The sequence below is a fragment of the Salmo salar genome, chromosome ssa29 (genome assembly GCF_905237065.1).
Source record: "Salmo salar chromosome ssa29, Ssal_v3.1, whole genome shotgun sequence".
Classification (NCBI taxonomy): domain Eukaryota; kingdom Metazoa; phylum Chordata; class Actinopteri; order Salmoniformes; family Salmonidae; genus Salmo; species Salmo salar.
The window spans coordinates 29,730,001-29,752,500 of NC_059470.1; the positions used below are offsets into that span (position 1 = coordinate 29,730,001).

Below are 22,500 nucleotides of genomic sequence, written 5' to 3' on the forward strand. Positions count from 1 at the left end.
GGACCAACTGACCCTCAGATGACGTGGGAGTATGGTATCTCTCAACTCACAGCTCACCGGAGACAGTGAGAGGAAGGGAGGTGAGTGGGTGGGTGTGTGTCCTCAGGGAAGAATGGAGGAGATGGGGGGGGGTGGCTTAGCTAGGGCAATTACACTGTACATAGTGACTGTCAATCAAAGCTTATATCAATGCTGAGATGACCATCTGCTTGTGGAATAGAAATAGGAGAGATTCCTATTAATATCTAGGAGGATTAATAGGGGAATGAGGAGGACAGGGAAGAGGGGTGAGAGAGAAGCCTGTCCATTTGAACACGCACGCACGCACCACACACACACACACACACACACACACACACACACTCATCTGTCTTTAGTCTTTAATTCCTAGCACCACCCCCACCCTTGGACATCTGAAAGATTTCCATTGTAATCCAGACACAGGTGAAAGCTGAGACAATTTGAATAATTCGTCCTCCGGACTGCCAGATGGTGAAGTGTGATTTATCACTCCAGCGAATGCGTTTCCACTGCTCTTGAGTCCAGAGTCCAATGGCGGCGAGCTTTCCACCACTCCAGCCGACGCTTGGCATTGTGCATGCAATCACAGGCTTGTGTGCGGCTGCTGGGCCATGGAAACCCATTTCATGAAGCTACCGACGACCAGTTCTTGTGCTGATGTTGCTTCCAGAGTCAGTTTGGAACTTGGTAGTGAGTGTTGCAACCCAGGACAGATGATTTTTAAGCTCTACGCACTTCAGCACTTGGTGGTCCCATTATGTGTTAGAGAGTGAGTGAGTGAGTGAGTGAGTGAGTGAGTGAGTGAGTGAGTGAGTGAGTGAGTGAGTGAGTGAGTGAGTGAGTGAGTGAGTGAGTGAGTGAGTGAGTGAGTGAGTGAGTGAGTGAGTGAGTGAGTGTGAGAGTGAGAGAGAGAGAGTGTGTGAGTGTGTGAGTGAGTGAGTGAGTGAGTGAGTGAGTGAGTGAGTGAGTGAGTGTGAGAGTGAGAGAGAGAGAGAGAGTTTGTGAATGTGTGAGTTTGTGAGTGTGTGAGTGAGTGAGTGAGTGAGTGAGTGAGTGAGTGAGTGAGTGAGTGAGTGAGTGAGTGAGTGTGAGAGTGAGAGAGAGAGAGTGTGTGAGTGTGTGAGTGTGTGAGTGAGTGAGTGAGTGAGTGAGTGAGTGAGTGAGTGAGTGAGTGAGTGAGTGAGTGAGTGAGTGAGTGAGTGAGTGAGAATGTGTGCAGAGAGCCACCTTTGAAAGGTAAACTCCACGCTCACCACTGGTCAGAAAGTCAAGATCACAACACCAGCTAGAAATACTGGTGAAAAGACATGCTCCTTAGTTCAGTTATCAAACCAAAATTCAACTGGAATATGTCTGCACAAATTCTTGCCTGCATGAGTGTGTGTGTATCACAGACAGGCCGTGCATCAGTAATATACCTCTCTCTCTATTCCACAGCGGTAAAATAGGTTTTTTGTCAATCTCCTGTCTGTCTCCCCACCATTGCCAATGATAAGTCGTAATTACACTGCATATACACTGAGTGCACAAAACATTAGGAACACCTTCCTAATATTGAGTTGCACCCCCTTTTGCCCTCAGACCAGCCTCATGGACTCTACCAGGTTTAACTAACCTGTCTCCTCCCCTTCATCTACACTGATTGAAGTGGATTTAACAAGTGACATCAATAAGGGATAATGGCTTCCACCTGGATTCACCTGGTCAGTCTATGCCAAGGAACGAGCAGGTGTTGCTAATGTTTTGTACACTCAGCATATAGGGCCATTTGATTTACAAATGAGAGAATGGGGTGGACCTGGCCTAATGGTCAAGGAGAGATTGGCCAGTTTATCCTAGAGCTAGATAACCACCATCTTCCATCAGAGTCCCTTGATTCAGGAGTAGAGGGGAAAAGGAAGGAAGAAATAGAAATATGCAGGTGGGGGAGGACAAAAGGGGCCTTTCCTTTTGATTTATCTGAATTCCAGTCCCCTCTCCTCCATCCTTACCTCCTCCTCCGCCCTCCCTCCTCCTCTTCCTCCATCCTTCCCTCCCTATTTTCCTCCTCCTCCTCCCTCCCTCCTCCTCCTCCATCCTTACCTCCCTCCTTCCCTCCTCCTCCTTCTCCTCCATCCTTACCTTCCTCCCTCCCTACTCCTCCATCCTTACCTCCCTCCCTCCTCCTCCATCCTTACCTCCCTCCCTCCCTCCTCCTCCTCCTTACCTCCCTCCCTCTTCTTTCTGCTCCATCCTTACCCCCCTCCCTCCCTCATCTTTCTCCTCCATCCTTACCTCTCTCCCTCCCTCTTCCTCCTTCTCCTCCATCCTTACCTCCCTCCCTCCCTCCTCCTCCTCCTTACCTCCCTCCCTCCCTCCCTCTTCTTTCTGCTCCATCCTTACCCCCTCCCTCCCTCCTCTTTCTCCTCCATCCTTACCTCTCTCCCTCCCTCTTCCTCCTTCTCCTCCATCCTTACCTCCCTCCCTCCCTCCTCCTCCTCCTTACCTCCCTCCCTCCCTCCCTCTTCTTTCTCCTCCATCCTTACCTCCCTCCCTCCTCCATCCTTACCTCTCTCCCTCCCTCTTCCTCCTTCTCCTCCATCCTTACGTCCCTCCCTCCCTCCTCCTCCTCCTCCATCCTTACCTCCATCCTTACCTCCCTCCCTCCCTCCTCCTCCTCCTTCTCCTCCATCCTTATCTCCATCCTTACCTCCCTCCCTCCCTCCCTCTTCTTTCTCCTCCATCCTTACCTCCCTCCCTCCCTCCCTCTTCTTTCTCCTCCATCGTTACCTCCCTCCCTCCCTCCTCCTCCTCCTTCTCCTCCATCCTTATCTCCATCCTTACCTCCCTCCCTCCCTCCCTCTTCTTTCTCCTCCATCGTTACCTCCCTCCCTCCCTCCTCTTTCTCCTCCATCCTTACCTCTCTCCCTCCCTCTTCCTCCTTCTCCTCCATCCTTACCTCCCTCCCTCCCTCCTCCTCCTCCTTCTCCTCCATCCTTACCTCCATCCTTACCTCCCTCCCTCCCTCCTCCTCCTCTTTCTACTCCATCCTTACCTCCCTCCCTCCCTCCCTCCTCCTTCTCCTCCATCCTTACCTCCCTCCCTCCCTCCTCCTCCTCCTTCTCCTCCATCCTTACTTCCCTCCCTCCTCCTCCTCCTTCTCCTCCATCCTTACCTCCCTCCCTCCCTCCTCCTCCTCTCATCGTTCTCTAGTTTAATTTCCCCCCTCGTTTCCTGGCTGGTCATGGCTTAGCCAGAAGGATCATGGGTAATGAGATGGCTTATCTGCCTCTCCCCAGAGAGAGAGAGAGAGAGAGAGAGAGGCACCATCTCCCCAGACCATCTCTCTTTCTCTAGCCATCCCTTCTCTTTAATCCCCCATCCCTCGTTCTACGACTTAAATCCCGCTTTCTATTTTCTCCCTGTTTCCCTCCCTCCCTCTCTGTTTCCCACCCTCTTTCCCCCCTGTTTCCCCTCCTCCCTCACTCTCTGTTTTCCCTCCCTCACTCCCTGTTTCCCTCCCTCTGTTTCGCTCCATTCCTGTTTCCCTACCTCCCTCCCCCGTTTACCTATCTCCCTCACTCTCTGTTTCCCTCCCTCCCTCCAAGTTTCCCTCCCTTACTCTTTGTTTCCCTCCCTCCCTCGATGATAAAGATGAGCATTACATGTGCTGGGGCCCCTGTGGGTTCAAAGGGTTGAAAAGGGGAAAGGAAGGGAAGAAAAATAAATGAAAAGAAAAATACAAATATGGAAATATTTTGCTGGTCCCCAGACAAGCCATTTTGCTGGTCCCCAGACAAGCCATTCTGCTGGGCCCAAGACAAGCCATTCTGCTGGGCCCAAGACAAGCCATTCTGCTGGGTCCCAGACAAGTCGTTCTGCTGGGCCCCAGACAAGCTGTTCTGCTGGGCCCCAGACAAGCCATTATTCTGGGCTCCAGACAAGTCATTCTGCTGGGCCCCAGACAAGCCATTCTGTTGGGCCCCAGACAAGCCATTCTGTTGGGCCCCAGACAAATCATTCTGCTTGACTGAAGACAGAAAACCAGAGAAAGAGGGAGCAGGGGTTAGAGGAGAGAGGGAATAAATAGAGAAAGATAGAGAGAAAGAAGAGAGAGCAGGAGGAGGGATGAGAAGGGAGGTAGACAGGATTAAACGTTTAAAGGAGAGGTGTGTATTTTCTTACAACCAAATCTTTACGTTTGATGCAAATGTCATCTTATAGAACGGTCCAGACACCTTTTTTGTCACTACACGTTTTTGAGAAACCTACCCCCAAACAGCAAATCAGTTCTTCATCCTCATTGTGTAGGATGGGGGCCCTGAAAAAACATGAACAAAGGCTCCAAAAACACTCAAATACGTCATTTTAGAAACGGCAACGTCATCAGTATAGTTTCCACCTATCCAGCTGCTCCATTTACCATGTCTGCTGCATGTAACTGCCAGAATAATGGAAGCACTAACATAAAGCATCTTAATAGGGCGCCAGAACACAGCTTCAATGCACCTTGGCATAGATTTTACAAGTGTCTGGAACTTCCTGTGTGGAAGCACCCCACGCTTTCAACATACCCTCTTTTTTTTAACCTTTATTTAATTAGGGAAGTCAGTTAAGAACAAATTCTTATTTACTATGATGGCCTACCCGAGCCAAACCCGCCACCCTATGGGACTCCCAATCACAGCCGGATGTGATGCAGCCTGGATTTTAACCAGGGACTACAGTGACGCCTCTTGCAAAAAAATTGAATATAATGTTATGGATAAAGTTTGGAACAACACAATTTTATGTGTAAGACACTTTGTTAATGGTTTTTTCAGGGCCTCCATCCCACCCCCCCATCTCTCTCTCTCTCTCTCTCTCGCTCTCGCTCTCTCTCTCTCTCTCTCTCTCTCTCTCTCTCAATTTTTCAATTCAATTCGCTTTATTGGCATGACGTAACAATATACATATTGCCAAAGCTTATTTTGGATATTTACAATATAAAAATAAATAAAAAATGAGAATCAAAATTGTCAACGGGACAACAGTAACAACAATAACCAAGGGTCAAAATAACCATACATTCAACAATAACAATAAGCATACAGTAGAGTACATGTGTAGGTTGATTGGTCTGTCAGACACTGTCCCTCAACTTATGGCATGCAGCAATGTAGTGCGCTGCCAACCCACAGCTCTCTGCATCCTCCCCCAACAGGACGGGTAGCCTATCCTCATCAGAGAGGTCTTTGAAACCTTGAATAAGGGTTTCAAATTTGGGGAAATGACACTCTCTAATTGTTTTATATTTTTGACATTTTGTCAGGAAATGCAGCTCCGTCTCAGGTTCTGCTGTTGTGCAGTGGTTGCACAGCCTTTCCTCTACAGGGAGCCATGTTTTCCTGTGTCTACCCTTCTCAATGGCAAGGCTGTGCTCACTGAGCCTGTACTTTGTCAAGGTTTTTCTAAGGTTTTGATCAGTAACCATGGTCAAATATTTAGCCACAGTGTACTGTCGATTTAGGGCCAGATAGCACTGCATTTTGCTTTGTGTTTGTGCTTGTGTTTCCCAATAAGCAATGTAGTTCTGAGGTCCTGAGGCTTCAGTGTGTTAGTAGAACAGGTTTGTGAACCCAGGGCCAGCTGGATGAGGGGACTCTTTTCTTTGCTCAGCTCTTGGTATTGCAGGGCTTGGTAATGATATGAGAGGGGGTCACTGTATTTTAGATGTTTCCAAAACTCAATTGCTCTTTTTTGAGTTTTTATTATTAGTGGATATTGGCCTAATTCTGCCCTGCATGCATTGTTTGTAGTTTTCCTCTGGACATGTAGGAGAATCTTACAGAACTCTGCATGTAGGGTTTCAATGGGGTGTTTGTCCCATTTGATGAAATCTTGTTTTGCAAGTGGACCCCACACCTCGCTGCCATAAAGTGCAATTGGTTCAATGACATATTCAATTAATTTTAGCCAAATTTTAATAGGTATTTCAATTGAATTTGCTTTTTAATGGCGTAGAATGCCCTGCGTGCTTTCTCTCTCAGTTCATTCACTGCCTCATTAAGGTGTCCAGTTGAGCTTATTTTTAAACCTAAGTAATTGTAGTGTGTACAGTACTCTATATATTTTGTACCAATTGAGAACTTTGGTCTAATTCCCTGAGATCTGGATCTTCTCTGGAAAATCATTATTTTAATCTTTTTGGGGTTTACTGCCAGGGCCCAGGTCTGGCAGTGCTGTTCTAGCAGGTCCAGGCTCTGCTGTAGGCCATGTGCTGTGGGTGACAGCAGGCATAGGTCATCTGCGAAGAGTAGGCATTTAACTTCTGAATTGTGAAGACTAACACCAGGGGCTGAGGATTTTTCTAGAATAGTGGACAATTCGTTAATGTAAATATTGAAGAGTGCAGGGCTCAGATTGCAACCCTGACGAAGGCCCTGGTTAAAGAATTCTGTTATTTTCTTACCAATTTTAATGCTGCACGTATTGCCAGTCTCTCACTCACTCACTCACTCACTCACTCACTCACTCACTCACTCACTCACTCACTCACTCACTCACTCACTCACTCACTCACTCACTCACTCACTCACTCACTCACTCTCTCTCTCTCTAACACATAATGGGACCACCAAGTGCTGAAGCGCGTAGAGCTTAAAAATCATCTGTCCTCGGTTGCAACACTCACTACCAAGTTCCAAAATGACTCTGGAAGCAACATCAGCACAATAACTGGTCGTCGGTAGTTTCATGAAATGGGTTTCCATGGCCCAGCAGCCGCACACAAGCCTGTGATTGCATGCACAATGCCATTGATTGTAAAAAAGTCCAGTTCAGTTCAGCCTATTGGATTTGGGAGCAGAGACATTGTCAAGAATAGCGTTAGGGAGGATGAGCGAGAGATTGGCAGGTGAGAAAGGGAAAGATCAAAGAGTGAAGGAGGGGAGGATTAAGTTTAGGATGACGGAGGACAAGAGGAGAGGTCAGGAGAGAGGTCAGGAGCGAGGGTAGCTCTTGTTAGGAGGTGCAGTCGGTTGGTGGAGTCAGTGCAGTGTGTGTGTTTCTCTGTGGTCCTACCCCGCAACACTGACCACAAACATTCTCCACTCTAAACGATCCCTACTGTACCTCAAACACAGCGTACACACTCAGCACCGACACACACTCAGCACCGACACACACATACACACACATGTACATGCACACACACATACTGTACATGCACACAAACACCACACACATATGCATACATATGAGGATCTCAGACTCTGTACCCGGGCAGGCACTCCAGCTCTTGTGAATGTCACTGACAGATTTACTCCTGTGTTTATCATCCACAGTCATATCTCCGCCATACATCATCATTCTCTACATCATTCTCAGGCTTGGGCCAGCTATACACACGCCAGGCTACAGCACCATGCTACGTGGTCCAGCACTCTTTAATACGACCTGACCTACCTCATGCGCAGCTAGCCAGCTAGCTAACCACACAGTCAGAAGCTAACATCTGCCTGCTCACACCTCACATCTGCACTGCAGAGCTGTATAAGCAAGAGTTAACTCTTGGGAAAAAAATGATTTTGTTTTTGGACAGGTAGCCACTGTGTTCCATTTTGGAATTATGCAGTGTTGCAGTCTGGAATTCTAGACTGTTCTATTTTACAATAATCAAATCCAAAATCCTACAATCAGTGTTCCATTCTACAGGTCGATTGCGGAATTCTAAAGTCTTCTAATCCAGAATCTATTACAGAATCCTAGAGTGTTCTAGCTGAGTTGGTGGTACATTTTGATGGTATCAATTAGGAATATTCAGAATTTATCAACAGAAACCACCAAGTCGTTGGTAATAGTTGAATAGTTGTAAATCAGAACTTGTTCTCAACTAGCCTACCTGGTTAAATAAAGGTGAATTGAATGTTTGTTTTTTTAAGTCCTTAAACCATAACCAAGGGTTAACTGAGAGAATGAGTTTGAAGGAGGAGCTGATTGGTTCCTCATAAAAGTTCCGTCCTGCATTAGGATTAACGTCTGTGGCCAACGCTAGAGAGAGAAAGGGGGAGGGGTAGAGAGAGTGAGAGAGAGAGAGAGAGAGAGAGAGAGAGAGAGGGAGAGAGAAAGAGGGGTAGAGAAAGTGAGAGAGAGATATGGAAGGGTAGAGGCAGAAGTAGCCCTTGTCCTGCTAATCTCATCTGGCCTCCTGCTGTAAAGTCTGGAAAACCTGCTGTTCTGAATCCCCTCAGATCTCTACTGAGCGACAAAGCAGCAATAAAGTCTGAATATGATTTTTGTTTGCATCTTCCAACGTTTCCCATAGAGCTATACAGACCCTCAGTGTTCTAGAGCTATACAGACCTTAAGTGTTCTAGAGCTACACAGACCCTCAGTGTTCTAGAGCTATACAGACCCTCAGTGTTCTAGAGTTATACAGACCCTAAGTGTTCTAGAGCTATACAGACCCTAAGTGTTCTAGAGCTACACAGACCCTAAGTGTTCTAGAGCTACACAGACCCTCAGTGTTCTAGAGTTATACAGACCCTAAGTGTTCTAGAGCTATACAGACCCTACGTGTTCTAGAGCTACACAGACACTCAGTGTTCTAGAGCTACACAGACCCTCAGTGTTCTAGAGCTACACAGACCCTCAGTGTTCTAGAGCTATACAGACCTTAGGTGTTCTAGAGCTACACAGACACTCAGTGTTCTAGAGCTACACAGACCCTCAGTGTTCTAGAGCTACACAGACCCTCAGTGATCTAGAGCTATACAGACCCTCAGTGTTCTAGAGCTATAGAGACCCTCAGTGTTCTAGAGCTATACAGATCCTCAGTGTTCTAGAGCTACACAAACCCTCAGTGTTCTAGAGCCATATGGGAAGGTTCTCAACAGTTTGTTCTCTTTGTGTGTGGGGGGTCAACCCAGGATGGCCAGAGCAGAGCCAGGTCAGAGCAGAGCAGAGCAGAGCCAAGCCAAGCCAGAGCAGAGCCAGGCCAGAGCAGAGCAGGGCCAGAGCAGAGCCAGGCCAGAGCAGAGCCGAGCCAGAGCAGAGCCAGAGCAGAGCCAGAGCAGAGCAGAGTAGAGACAGGCCAGAGCCAGGCCAGAGTAGAGCCAAGCCAGAGCTGAGCCAGAGCAGAACAGAATAGGGGTAACTGAGTGCATGTAGAGGACGGTAGAGGTAGAGGGGTAACTGAGTGCATGGAGAGGACAGTAGAGGGGTAACTGAGTGCATGTAGAGGACAGTGGAGGGGTAGCTGAATGCATGGAGAGGGCAGTAGAGGGGTAACTGAGTGAATGGAGAGGACAGTAGAGGTAGAGGGGTAACTGAGTGCATGGAGAGGACAGCAAAGGGGTAACTGAGTGCATGTAGAGGACAGTAGAGGGGTAGCTGAATGCATGGAGAGGACAGTAGAGGTAGAGGGGTAGCTGAGTGCATGGAGAGGAGAGTAGAGGGGTAGCTGAGTGCATGTAGAGGACAGTAGAGGTAGAGGGGTAGCTGAGTGCATGTAGAGGACAGTAGAGGTGTAACTGAGTGCATGGAGAGGACAGTAGAGGGGTAACTGAGAGCATGTAGAGGACAGTAGAGGTGTAACTGAGTGCATGTAGAGGACAGTAGAGGGGTAGCTGAGTGCATGTAGAGGACAGTAGAGGGGTAGCTGAGTGCATGTAGAGGACAGTAGAGGGGTAACTGTGTGCATGGAGAGGACAGTAGAGGTAGAGGGGTAGCTGAGTGCATGTAGAGGACAGTAGAGGGGTAGCTGAGTGCATGGAGAGGACAGTAGAGGTAGAGGGGTAGCTGAGTGCATGTAGAGGACAGTAGAGGTGTAACAGTGCATGTAGAGGACAGTAGAGGGGTAACTGTGTGCATGGAGAGGACAGTAGAGGGGTAACTGAGTGCATGGAGAGGACAGTAGAGGGGTAACTGAGTGCATGGAGAGGACAGTAGAGGTAGAGGGGTAGCTGAGTGCATGGCGAGGACTGTAGAGGTAGAGGGGTAGCTGAGTGCATGTAGGGGTAGCTGAGTGCATGTAGAGGACAGTAGAGGGGTAATTGAGTGCATGTAGAGGACAGTAGAGGGGTAACTGAGTGCATGTAGAGGACAGTAGAGGTAGAGGGGTAACTGAGTGCATGGAGAGGACAGTAAAGGGGTAACTGAGTGCATGTAGAGGACAGTAGAGGGGTAGCTGAATGCATGGAGAGGACAGTAGAGGTAGAGGGGTAGCTGAGTGCATGGAGAGGACAGTAGAGGGGTAGCTGAGTGCATGTAGAGGACAGTAGAGGTAGAGGGGTAGCTGAGTGCATGTAGAGGACAGTAGAGGTGTAACTGAGTGCATGTAGAGGACAGTAGAGGGGTAGCTGAGTGCATGTAGAGGACAGTAGAGGGGTAGCTGAGTGCATGTAGAGGACAGTAGAGGGGTAACTGTGTGCATGGAGAGGACAGTAGAGGTAGAGGGGTAGCTGAGTGCATGTAGAGGACAGTAGAGGGGTAGCTGAGTGCATGGAGAGGACAGTAGAGATAGAGGGGTAGATGAGTGCATGTAGAGGACAGTATAGGTGTAACAGTGCATGTAGAGGACAGTAGAGGGGTAACTGTGTGCATGTAGAGGCCAGTAGAGGGGTAACTGAGTGCATGGAGAGGACTGTAGAGGGGTAACTGAGTGCATGTAGAGGACAGTAGAGGTAGAGGGGTAGCTGAATGCATGGAGAGGACAGTGGAGGTAGAGGGGTAACTGAGTGCATGTAGAGGACAGTAGAGGGGTAACTGAGTGCATGGAGAGGACAGTAGAGGGGTAACTGAGTGCATGTAGAGGACAGTAGAGGGGTAATTGAGTGCATGGAGAGGACAGTAGAGTTAGAGGGGTAGCTGAATGCATGGAGAGGACAGTAGGGGGTAACTGAGTGCATGGAGAGGACAGTAGAGGGGTAACTGAGTGCATGTAGAGGACAGTAGAGTTAGAGGGGTAGCTGAATGCATGGAGAGGACAGTAGGGGGGTAACTGAGTGCATGGAGAGGACAGTAGAGGGGTAACTGAGTGCATGTAGAGGACAGTAGAGGGGTAATTGAGTGCATGGAGAGGACAGTAGAGGTAGAGGGGTAGCTGAGTGCATGGAGAGGACAGTGGAGGGGTAGCTGAGTGCATGGAGAGGACAGTAGAGTTAGAGGGGTAGCTGAATGCATGGAGAAGACAGTAGAGGTAGAGGGGTAGCTGAATGCATGGAGAGGACAGTAGAGGGGTAACTGAGTGCATGTAGACGACAGTAGAGGGGTAGTTGAGTGCATGTAGGGGACAGTAGAGGTAGAGGGGTAGCTGAGTGCATAGAGAGGACAGTAGAGGTAGAGGGGTAGCTGAATGCATGGAGAGGACAGTAGAGGGGTAACTGAGTGCATGTAGACGACAGTAGAGGGGTAGTTTAGTGCATGTAGGGGACAGTAGAGGTAGAGGGGTAGCTGAGTGCATAGAGAGGACAGTAGAGGTAGAGGGGTATCTGAGTGCATGGAGAGGACAGTAGAGGGGTAGCTGAGTGCATGTAGAGGACAGTAGAGGTAGAGGGGTAGCTGAGTGCATGGAGAGGACAGTAGAGGGGTAGCTGAGTGCATGGAGAGGACAGTAGAGGGGTAACTGAGTGCATGGAGAGGACAGTAGAGGTAGAGGGGTAACTGAGTGCATGTAGAGGACAGTAGAGGGGTAGCTGAGTGCATGGAGAGGACAGTAGAGGGGTAGCTGAATGCATGTAGAGGACAGTAGAGGTAGAGGGGTAACTGAGTGCATAGAGAGGACAGTAGAGGGGTAACTGAGTGCATGTAGAGGACAGTAGAGGTAGAGGGGTAGCTGAGTGCATGGCGAGGACAGTAGAGGTAGAGGGGTAGCTGAGTGCATGTAGAGGACAATAGAGGGGTAGCTGAGTGCATGTAGAGGACAGTAGAGGGGTAATTGAGTGCATGTAGAGGACAGTAGAGGGGTAACTGAGTGCATGTAGAGGACAGTAGAGGTAGAGGGGTAACTGAGTGCATGGAGAGGACAGTAGAGGGGTAACTGAGTGCATGTAGAGGACAGTGGAGGGGTAGCTGAATGCATGGAGAGGACAGTAGAGGGGTAACTGAGTGCATGGAGAGGACAGTAGAGGTAGAGGGGTAGCTGAGTGCATGGACAGGACAGTAAAGGGGTAGCTGAGTGCATGTAGAGGACAGTAGAGGGGTAGCTGAATGCATGTAGAGGACAGTAGAGGTAGAGGGGTAGTTGAGTGCAAGGAGAGGACAGTAGAGGGGTAACTGAGTGCATGTAGGGGACAGTAGAGGTAGAGGGGTAACTGAGTGCATGTAGGGGACAGTAGAGGTAGAGGGGTAGCAGAGTGCATAGAGAGGACAGTAGAGGTAGAGGGGTAGCTGAGTGCATGGAGAGGACATTAGAGGGGTAGCTGAGTGCATGGAGAGGACAGTAGAGGGGTAACTGAGTGCAAGGAGAGGACAGTAGAGGTAGAGGGGTAACTGAGTGCATGTAGAGGACAGTAGAGGGGTAGCTGAGTGCATGGAGAGGACAGTAGAGGGGTAGCTGAATGCATGTAGAGGACAGTAGAGGTAGAGGGGTAACTGAGTGCATGTAGACGACAGTAGAGGGGTAGTTGAGTGCATGTAGGGGACAGTAGAGGGGTAACTGAGTGCATGTAGAGGACAGTAGAGGTAGAGGGGTAGCTGAGTGCATGTAGAGGACAGTAGAGGGGTAGCTGAGTGCATGGAGAGGACAGTAGTGGAGTAACTGAGTGCATGTAGAGGACAGTAGAGGTAGAGGGGTAGCTGAGTGCATGGAGAGGACAGTAGAGGGGTAGCTGAGTGCATGGAGAGGACAGTAGAGGTAGAGGGGTAGCTGAATGCATGGAGAGGACAGTGGAGGTAGAGGGGTAACTGAGTGCATGTAGAGGACAGTAGAGGGGTAACTGAGTGCATGGAGAGGACAGTAGAGGGGTAACTGAGTGCATGTAGAGGACATTAGAGGGGTAATTGAGTGCATGGAGAGGACAGTAGAGTTAGAGGGGTAGCTGAATGCATGGAGAGGACAGTAGGGGGTAACTGAGTGCATGGAGAGGACAGTAGAGGGGTAACTGAGTGCATGTAGAGGACAGTAGAGTTAGAGGGGTAGCTGAATGCATGGAGAGGACAGTAGGGGGTAACTGAGTGCATGGAGAGGACAGTAGAGGGGTAACTGAGTGCATGTAGAGGACAGTAGAGGGGTAATTGAGTGCATGGAGAGGACAGTAGAGGTAGAGGGGTAGCTGAGTGCATGGAGAGGACAGTGGAGGGGTAGCTGAGTGCATGGAGAGGACAGTAGAGTTAGAGGGGTAGCTGAATGCATGGAGAAGACAGTAGAGGTAGAGGGGTAGCTGAATGCATGGAGAGGACAGTAGAGGGGTAACTGAGTGCATGTAGACGACAGTAGAGGGGTAGTTGAGTGCATGTAGGGGACAGTAGAGGTAGAGGGGTAGCTGAGTGCATAGAGAGGACAGTAGAGGTAGAGGGGTAGCTGAATGCATGGAGAGGACAGTAGAGGGGTAACTGAGTGCATGTAGACGACAGTAGAGGGGTAGTTTAGTGCATGTAGGGGACAGTAGAGGTAGAGGGGTAGCTGAGTGCATAGAGAGGACAGTAGAGGTAGAGGGGTATCTGAGTGCATGGAGAGGACAGTAGAGGGGTAGCTGAGTGCATGTAGAGGACAGTAGAGGTAGAGGGGTAGCTGAGTGCATGGAGAGGACAGTAGAGGGGTAGCTGAGTGCATGGAGAGGACAGTAGAGGGGTAACTGAGTGCATGGAGAGGACAGTAGAGGTAGAGGGGTAACTGAGTGCATGTAGAGGACAGTAGAGGGGTAGCTGAGTGCATGGAGAGGACAGTAGAGGGGTAGCTGAATGCATGTAGAGGACAGTAGAGGTAGAGGGGTAACTGAGTGCATAGAGAGGACAGTAGAGGGGTAACTGAGTGCATGTAGAGGACAGTAGAGGTAGAGGGGTAGCTGAGTGCATGGCGAGGACAGTAGAGGTAGAGGGGTAGCTGAGTGCATGTAGAGGACAATAGAGGGGTAGCTGAGTGCATGTAGAGGACAGTAGAGGGGTAATTGAGTGCATGTAGAGGACAGTAGAGGGGTAACTGAGTGCATGTAGAGGACAGTAGAGGTAGAGGGGTAACTGAGTGCATGGAGAGGACAGTAGAGGGGTAACTGAGTGCATGTAGAGGACAGTGGAGGGGTAGCTGAATGCATGGAGAGGACAGTAGAGGGGTAACTGAGTGCATGGAGAGGACAGTAGAGGTAGAGGGGTAGCTGAGTGCATGGACAGGACAGTAAAGGGGTAGCTGAGTGCATGTAGAGGACAGTAGAGGGGTAGCTGAATGCATGTAGAGGACAGTAGAGGTAGAGGGGTAGTTGAGTGCAAGGAGAGGACAGTAGAGGGGTAACTGAGTGCATGTAGGGGACAGTAGAGGTAGAGGGGTAACTGAGTGCATGTAGGGGACAGTAGAGGTAGAGGGGTAGCAGAGTGCATAGAGAGGACAGTAGAGGTAGAGGGGTAGCTGAGTGCATGGAGAGGACATTAGAGGGGTAGCTGAGTGCATGGAGAGGACAGTAGAGGGGTAACTGAGTGCAAGGAGAGGACAGTAGAGGTAGAGGGGTAACTGAGTGCATGTAGAGGACAGTAGAGGGGTAGCTGAGTGCATGGAGAGGACAGTAGAGGGGTAGCTGAATGCATGTAGAGGACAGTAGAGGTAGAGGGGTAACTGAGTGCATGTAGACGACAGTAGAGGGGTAGTTGAGTGCATGTAGGGGACAGTAGAGGGGTAACTGAGTGCATGTAGAGGACAGTAGAGGTAGAGGGGTAGCTGAGTGCATGTAGAGGACAGTAGAGGGGTAGCTGAGTGCATGGAGAGGACAGTAGTGGGGTAACTGAGTGCATGTAGAGGACAGTAGAGGTAGAGGGGTAGCTGAGTGCATGGAGAGGACAGTAGAGGGGTAGCTGAGTGCATGGAGAGGACAGTAGAGGTAGAGGGGTAGCTGAATGCATGGAGAGGACAGTGGAGGTAGAGGGGTAACTGAGTGCATGTAGAGGACAGTAGAGGGGTAACTGAGTGCATGGAGAGGACAGTAGAGGGGTAACTGAGTGCATGTAGAGGACATTAGAGGGGTAATTGAGTGCATGGAGAGGACAGTAGAGTTAGAGGGGTAGCTGAATGCATGGAGAGGACAGTAGGGGGTAACTGAGTGCATGGAGAGGACAGTAGAGGGGTAACTGAGTGCATGTAGAGGACAGTAGAGTTAGAGGGGTAGCTGAATGCATGGAGAGGACAGTAGGGGGGTAACTGAGTGCATGGAGAGGACAGTAGAGGGGTAACTGAGTGCATGTAGAGGACAGTAGCGGGGTAATTGAGTGCATGGAGAGGACAGTAGAGGTAGAGGGGTAGCTGAGTGCATGGAGAGGACAGTGGAGGGGTAGCTGAGTGCATGGAGAGGACAGTAGAGTTAGAGGGGTAGCTGAATGCATGGAGAGGACAGTAGAGGTAGAGGGGTAGCTGAATGCATGGAGAGGACAGTAGAGGGGTAACTGAGTGCATGTAGACGACAGTAGAGGGGTAGTTGAGTGCATGTAGGGGACAGTAGAGGTAGAGGGGTAGCTGAGTGCATAGAGAGGACAGTAGAGGTAGAGGGGTATCTGAGTGCATGGAGAGGACAGTAGAGGGGTAGCTGAGTGCATGTAGAGGACAGTAGAGGTAGAGGGGTAGCTGAGTGCATGGAGAGGACAGTAGAGGGGTAGCTGAGTGCATGGAGAGGACAGTAGAGGGGTAACTGAGTGCATGGAGAGGACAGTAGAGGTAGAGGGGTAACTGAGTGCATGTAGAGGACAGTAGAGGGGTAGCTGAGTGCATGGAGAGGACAGTAGAGGGGTAGCTGAATGCATGTAGAGGACAGTAGAGGTAGAGGGGTAACTGAGTGCATAGAAAGGACAGTAGAGGGGTAACTGAGTGCATGTAGAGGACAGTAGAGGTAGAAGGGTAAATGAGTGCATGGAGAGGACAGTAGAGGGGTAACTGAGTGCATGTAGAGGACAGTAGAGGTAGAGGGGTAACTGAGTGCATGTAGACGACAGTAGAGGGGTAGTTGAGTGCATGTAGGGGACATTAGAGGGGTAACTGAGTGCATGTAGAGGACAGTAGAGGTAGAGGGGTAGCTGAGTGCATGTAGAGGACAGTAGAGGGGTAGCTGAGTGCATGGAGAGGACAGTAGAGGGGTAACTGAGTGCATGTAGAGGACAGTAGAGGTAGAGGGGTAGCTGAGTGCATGGAGAGGACAGTAGAGGGGTAGCTGAGTGCATGGAGAGGACAGTAGAGGTAGAGGGGGGGGTTTGAGGGGTAGCTGAGTTCATGTAGGGGACAGTAAAGGTAGAGGGGTAGCTGAATGCATGGAGAGGACAGTAGAGGTAGAGGGGTAACTGAGTGCATGTAGAGGACAGTAGAGGGGTAACTGAGTGCATGGAGAGGACAGTAGAGGGGTAACTGAGTGCATGTAGAGGACAGTAGAGGGGTAATTGAGTGCATGGAGAGGACAGTAGAGTTAGAGGGGTAGCTGAATGCATGGAGAGGACAGTACGGGGTAACTGAGTGCATGGAGAGGACAGTAGATGGGTAACTGAATGCATGTAGAGGACAGTAGAGTTAGAGGGGTAGCTGAATGCATGGAGAGGACAGTAGGGGGTAACTGAGTGCATGGAGAGGACAGTAGAGGGGTAACTGAGTGCATGTAGAGGACAGTAGAGGGGTAATTGAGTGCATGGAGAGGACAGTAGAGGTAGAGGGGTAGCTGAGTGCATGGAGAGGACAGTGGAGGGGTAGCTGAGTGCATGGAGAGGACAGTAGAGTTAGAGGGGTAGCTGAATGCATGGAGAGGACAGTAGAGGTAGAGGGGTAGCTGAATGCATGGAGAGGACAGTAGAGGGGTAACTGAGTGCATGTAGACGACAGTAGAGGGGTAGTTGAGTGCATGTAGGGGACAGTAGAGGTAGAGGGGTAGCTGAGTGCATAGAGAGGACAGTAGAGGTAGAGGGGTAGCTGAATGCATGGAGAGGACAGTAGAGGGGTAACTGAGTGCATGTAGACGACAGTAGAGGGGTAGTTGAGTGCATGTAGGGGACAGTAGAGGTAGAGGGGTAGCTGAGTGCATAGAGAGGACAGTAGAGGTAGAGGGGTATCTGAGTGCATGGAGAGGACAGTAGACGGGTAGCTGAGTGCATGTAGAGGACAGTAGAGGTAGAGGGCTATCTGAGTGCATGGAGAGGACAGTAGAGGGGTAACTGAGTGCATGGAGAGGACAGTAGAGGGGTAACTGAGTGCATGTAGACGACAGTAGAGGGGTAGTTGAGTGCATGTAGGGGACAGTAGAGGTAGAGTGGTAGCTGAGTGCATAGAGAGGACAGTAGAGGGATAACTGAGTGCATGTAGACGACAGTAGAGGGGTAGTTGAGTGCATGTAGGGGACAGTAGAGGTAGATGGGTAGCTGAGTGCATAGAGAGGACAGTAGAGGGATAACTGAGTGCATGTAGAGGACAGTAGAGGTAGAGGGGTATCTGAGTGCATGGAGAGGACAGTAGAGGGGTAACTGAGTGCATGAAGAGGACAGTAGAGGGGTAACTGAGTGCATGTAGACGACAGTAGAGGGGTAGTTGAGTGCATGTAGGGGACAGTAGAGGTAGAGGGGTAGCTGAGTGCATGGAGAGGACAGTAGAGGGGTAGCTGAGTGCATTGAGAGGACAGTAGAGGTAGAGGGGTAGCTGAATGCATGTAGAGGACAGTAGAGGGGTAACTGAGTGCATGGAGAGGACAGTAGAGGTAGAGGGGTAACTGAGTGCATGTAGAGGACAGTAGAGGGGTAGCTGAGTGCATGGAGAGGACAGTAGAGGGGTAACTGAGTGCATGTAGAGGACAGTAGAGGTAGAGGGGTAGCTGAGTGCATGGAGAGGACAGTAGAGGGGTAGCTGAGTGCATGGAGAGGACAGTAGAGGTAGGGGGGGGTTGAGGGGTAGCTGAGTTCATGTAGGGGACAGTAAAGGTAGAGTGGTAGCTGAGTGCATGGAGAGGACAGTAGAGGGGTAGCTGAGTGCATGGAGAGGACAGTGGGATGACCTTCTCACCTTCTGCACTGGCCAAAGGTAAATCGCTCGCCAGGAATTTTAACACACACATATGGACACCCGAGTGCACAGGCGCCAGACATGGCTTAAAAAGGCATTACGACTCTGGGAGCTTTTCATTATTTTGTTATATGTTGGCACAAATTAAAAATGGTCTGTTTTACTCATTCTGTTTGTGTGTGTGTGTGTGTGTGTTTAGTGCGTGCTTGTGTGTGTGCGTGTGTAGAGTCTGTGTGTGTGTGCTTGTGTGTGTGCGTGTGTAGAGTCTGTATGTAGTGCGTGTGTAGTGCGTGTGTGTGTAGTGCGTGTGCGTGTGTGTGTGCGCGCATGTGTGTGTGTGTGCGCGCATGTGTGTGTGTGTGCGCGCATGTGTGTGTGTGTGTGCGTGTGTGTGTGTGTGTGTGTGTGTGTGTGTGTGTGTGTGTGTGTGTGTGTGTGTGTGTGTGTGTGTGTGTGTGTGTGTGTGTGTGTGTGTGTGTGTGTACGAAGTGTGTGCATTTCTGTATGATAACATCATCCTATTTTCTGGGACCATGAGGTAGTTCAGAGTTGCTTTTCTGCCTATTCTCCCTTTTCAGAGAAAAGAAATGGTTACACTAATATTGTTGGACATGTTTCCCTATTTCTCCTCTTTTGTTTTATCCCTTTATATTGCCTCAGAGTTGGTCTTGTACCTTCGCCTTCAATCAAGGCTAATAAAATATAATATAAATCCCTGTTATGATTTTTAATGGCTGCCAATGCTTCATGTTGCCGAGTTGGCTATTGCCAGACGATAATCAACTGCTGTGAACACACAGCCATGCACTACAGGCCACATAGACACAGCACAGTGACATTGCTAGGGCTGGTCAATAGATCATCATTAGCTTAATACGTCGAGTGCACAAAACATTAGGAACACCTGCTCTTTCCATGACAAAAACTGACCAGATGAATCCAGGTGAAAGCTATGATCCCTTATTGATGCCATCTGTTAAATCAATTTCAATCAGTGTAGGTGAAGGGGAGGAGACAGGTTAAAGAAGGATTGTTAAGCCTTGAGACAATTGAGACATGGATTGTTTATGTGTGCCATTCAGAGGGTGAATTGGCAAGACAAAAGATGTAAGTGCCTTTGAGTGGTGTATGGTAGTACAGTAGATACCAGGCACACCAGTTTCTGTCCAGAACTGCATCTCTGCTGGTTCTCACACGCTCAACAGTTTCCTGTGTGTATCAAGAATGGTCCCCCACCCAAAGGACATCCAGCCAACTTGACACAACTGTGGGAAGCATTGGAGACAACATGGGCCAGCATCCCTACGGAATGCTTTCAACACCTTGTAGAGTCCATGCCCCAATGAATGGAGGCTGTTCTGAGAGCAAAAGAGGGTGCAACACAATATTAGGACGGTGTTCTTAATATTTGGTATATTCAGTGTAAACTATAGTAGGATCCTGGACCACAGTTTTTTCACACTGTAAAATGTCTGTCTGTCTGTCTGTCTGTCTGTCTGTCTGTCTGTCTGTCTGTCTGTCTGTCTGTCTGTCTGTCTGTCTGTCTGTCTGTCTGTCTGTCTGTCTGTCTGTCTGTCTCTCTCTCTCTCTCTCTGTCTTGGTCTCTGCTTCTCTCTCTTCAATATTTTGAAAATAACTCAATTAGCTTTGATTTCAGTCATTATATTAACATCATTGAAAATAGTTTTCCCTTTCAATCTTACAGGAAAGAGTGAAACGGAGAGGGGGAGGAGGAAAACAGAGAGGGGGCGGAGGGAAGAGAGAGTGGTGGTTGTAAAGAGGGATGATCGAAGCAGAGTGGGAGGGAGAAGAGGATAGGGGATAGAGAATAGAGGACAGAGAATAGAGGATAGAGGATAGAGAACAGAGAATAGAAGATAGAGGATATATGATAGAGGATAGAGAATAGAGGATAGAGGATAGATAATAGAGGACAGATAATAGAGGATAGAGGATAGAGGATATATGATAGAGGATAGAGGATAGAGGATAGAGGACAGATAATAGAGGACAGATAATAGAGGATAGAGGATAGAGGATAGAGAATAGAGGATAGAGCATAGAGGATAGAGGATAGAGAATAGAGGATAGAGGATGGAGGACAGATAATAGAGGATAGAGGATTGAGGATAGAGAATAGAGGATAGAGGATAGAGAATAGAGGACAGATAATAGAGGATAGAGGATAGAGAATAGAGGATAGAGGATAGAGAATAGAGGATAGAGGATAGAGAATAGAGGATAGAGGACAGAGAATAGAGGATAGAGGACAGAGAATAGAGGATAGAGGATAGAGAATAGAGGATAGAGGACAGAGAACAGACGATAGAGGACAGAGAATAGAGGATAGAGGATAGAGGATAGAGAATATAGGATAGAGGATAGAGAATAGAGGACAGATAATAGAGGATATATGATAGAGGATAGAGAATAGAGGATAGAGGATATATGATAGAGGATAGAGAATAGGTGCACAGCTTGCATTGGTACACATCTCCCACAATGCCACGCCACTCGTCCTCGGGCAGGGTGCGTTCGGCGTTAACGTGGGCGCCCACCACCTCCAGGCTGTCGGAGGTGATATGATAGAGGATATATGATAGAGGATAGAGAATAGAGGATATATGATAGACGATATATGATAGAGGATATATGATAGAGGATATATGATAGAGGATAGAGAATAGAGGATATATGATAGAGAATAGAGGATAGAGGATAGAGGATAGAGAATAGAGAATAGAGGATAGAGGATAGAGGATATATGATAGAGGATAGAGAATGTAGGGAGTAGAGCATAGAGAATAGAGGATAGAGGATAGAGGATATAGGGAGTAGAGGATAGAGAATAGAGGATAGAGGATAGAGAATAGAGGATAGAGGATAGAGAATATAGGGAGTAGAGTATAGAGAATAGAGGATAGAGGATATAGGCAGTAGAGGATTGGGGATTGATGATAGAGGGAGTAGAATATAGAGGGAGTAGAATATAGAGGGAGTAGAGGGAGTAGAATATAGATGGAGTAGAGAATAGAGGATAGAGCATAGAGGATAGAGGATAGAGAATAGAGGATAGAGGATGGAGGACAGATAATAGAGGATAGAGGATTGAGGATAGAGAATAGAGGATAGAGGATAGAGAATAGAGGACAGATAATAGAGGATAGAGGATAGAGAATAGAGGATAGAGAATAGAGGATAGAGGATAGAGAATAGAGGATAGAGGACAGAGAATAGAGGATAGAGGACAGAGAATAGAGGATAGAGGATAGAGAATAGAGGATAGAGGACAGAGAACAGACGATAGAGGACAGAGAATAGAGGATAGAGGATAGAGAATAGAGGATAGAGGATAGAGGATAGAGGATAGAGGATAGAGGATAGAGAATATAGGATAGAGGATAGAGAATAGAGGACAGATAATAGAGGATATATGATAGAGGATAGAGAATAGAGGATAGAGGATATATGATAGAGGATAGAGAATAGAGGATAGAGGATATATGATAGAGGATAGAGAATAGGTGCACAGCTTGCATTGGTACACATCTCCCACAATGCCACACCACTCGTCCTCGGGCAGGGTGCGTTCGGCGTTAACGTGGGCGCCCACCACCTCCAGGCTGTCGGAGGTGATATGATAGAGGATATATGATAGAGGATAGAGAATAGAGGATATATGATAGACGATATATGATAGAGGATATATGATAGAGGATATATGATAGAGGATAGAGAATAGAGGATATATGATAGAGAATAGAGGATAGAGGATAGAGGATAGAGAATAGAGAATAGAGGATAGAGGATAGAGGATATATGATAGAGGATAGAGAATGTAGGGAGTAGAGCATAGAGAATAGAGGATAGAGGATAGAGGATATAGGGAGTAGAGGATAGAGAATAGAGGATAGAGGATAGAGAATAGAGGATAGAGGATAGAGAATATAGGGAGTAGAGTATAGAGAATAGAGGATAGAGGATAGAGAATAGAGGATAGAGGATAGAGAATATAGGGAGTAGAGTATAGAGAATAGAGGATAGAGGATATAGGCAGTAGAGGATTGGGGATTGATGATAGAGGGAGTAGAATATAGAGGGAGTAGAATATAGAGGGAGTAGAGGGAGTAGAATATAGATGGAGTAGAGAATAGAGGACAGAGGACAGAGGACAGAGGATAGACGACAGAGGATAGAGGACAGAGGATAGAGGACAGAGGATAGAGGATAGAGAATAGAGGATAGAGGATAGAGGATAGAGAATAGAGGATCGAGGGGGTAGGGAATAGAGGATAGAGGATAGAGGGAGTAGGGAATAGAGAATAGAGAATAGTGGGAGCAGAGAATAGAGAATA

General features: G+C 48.4%; 1 protein-coding gene across 6 annotated transcripts in view; it reads right to left on the reverse strand.

The window, feature by feature from the left end:
• Positions 1–22,500, reverse strand: part of LOC106590546 (zinc finger homeobox protein 4) — a 180,579-nt gene that overhangs the window by 85,072 nt on the left and 73,007 nt on the right. The window lies entirely within an intron of this gene.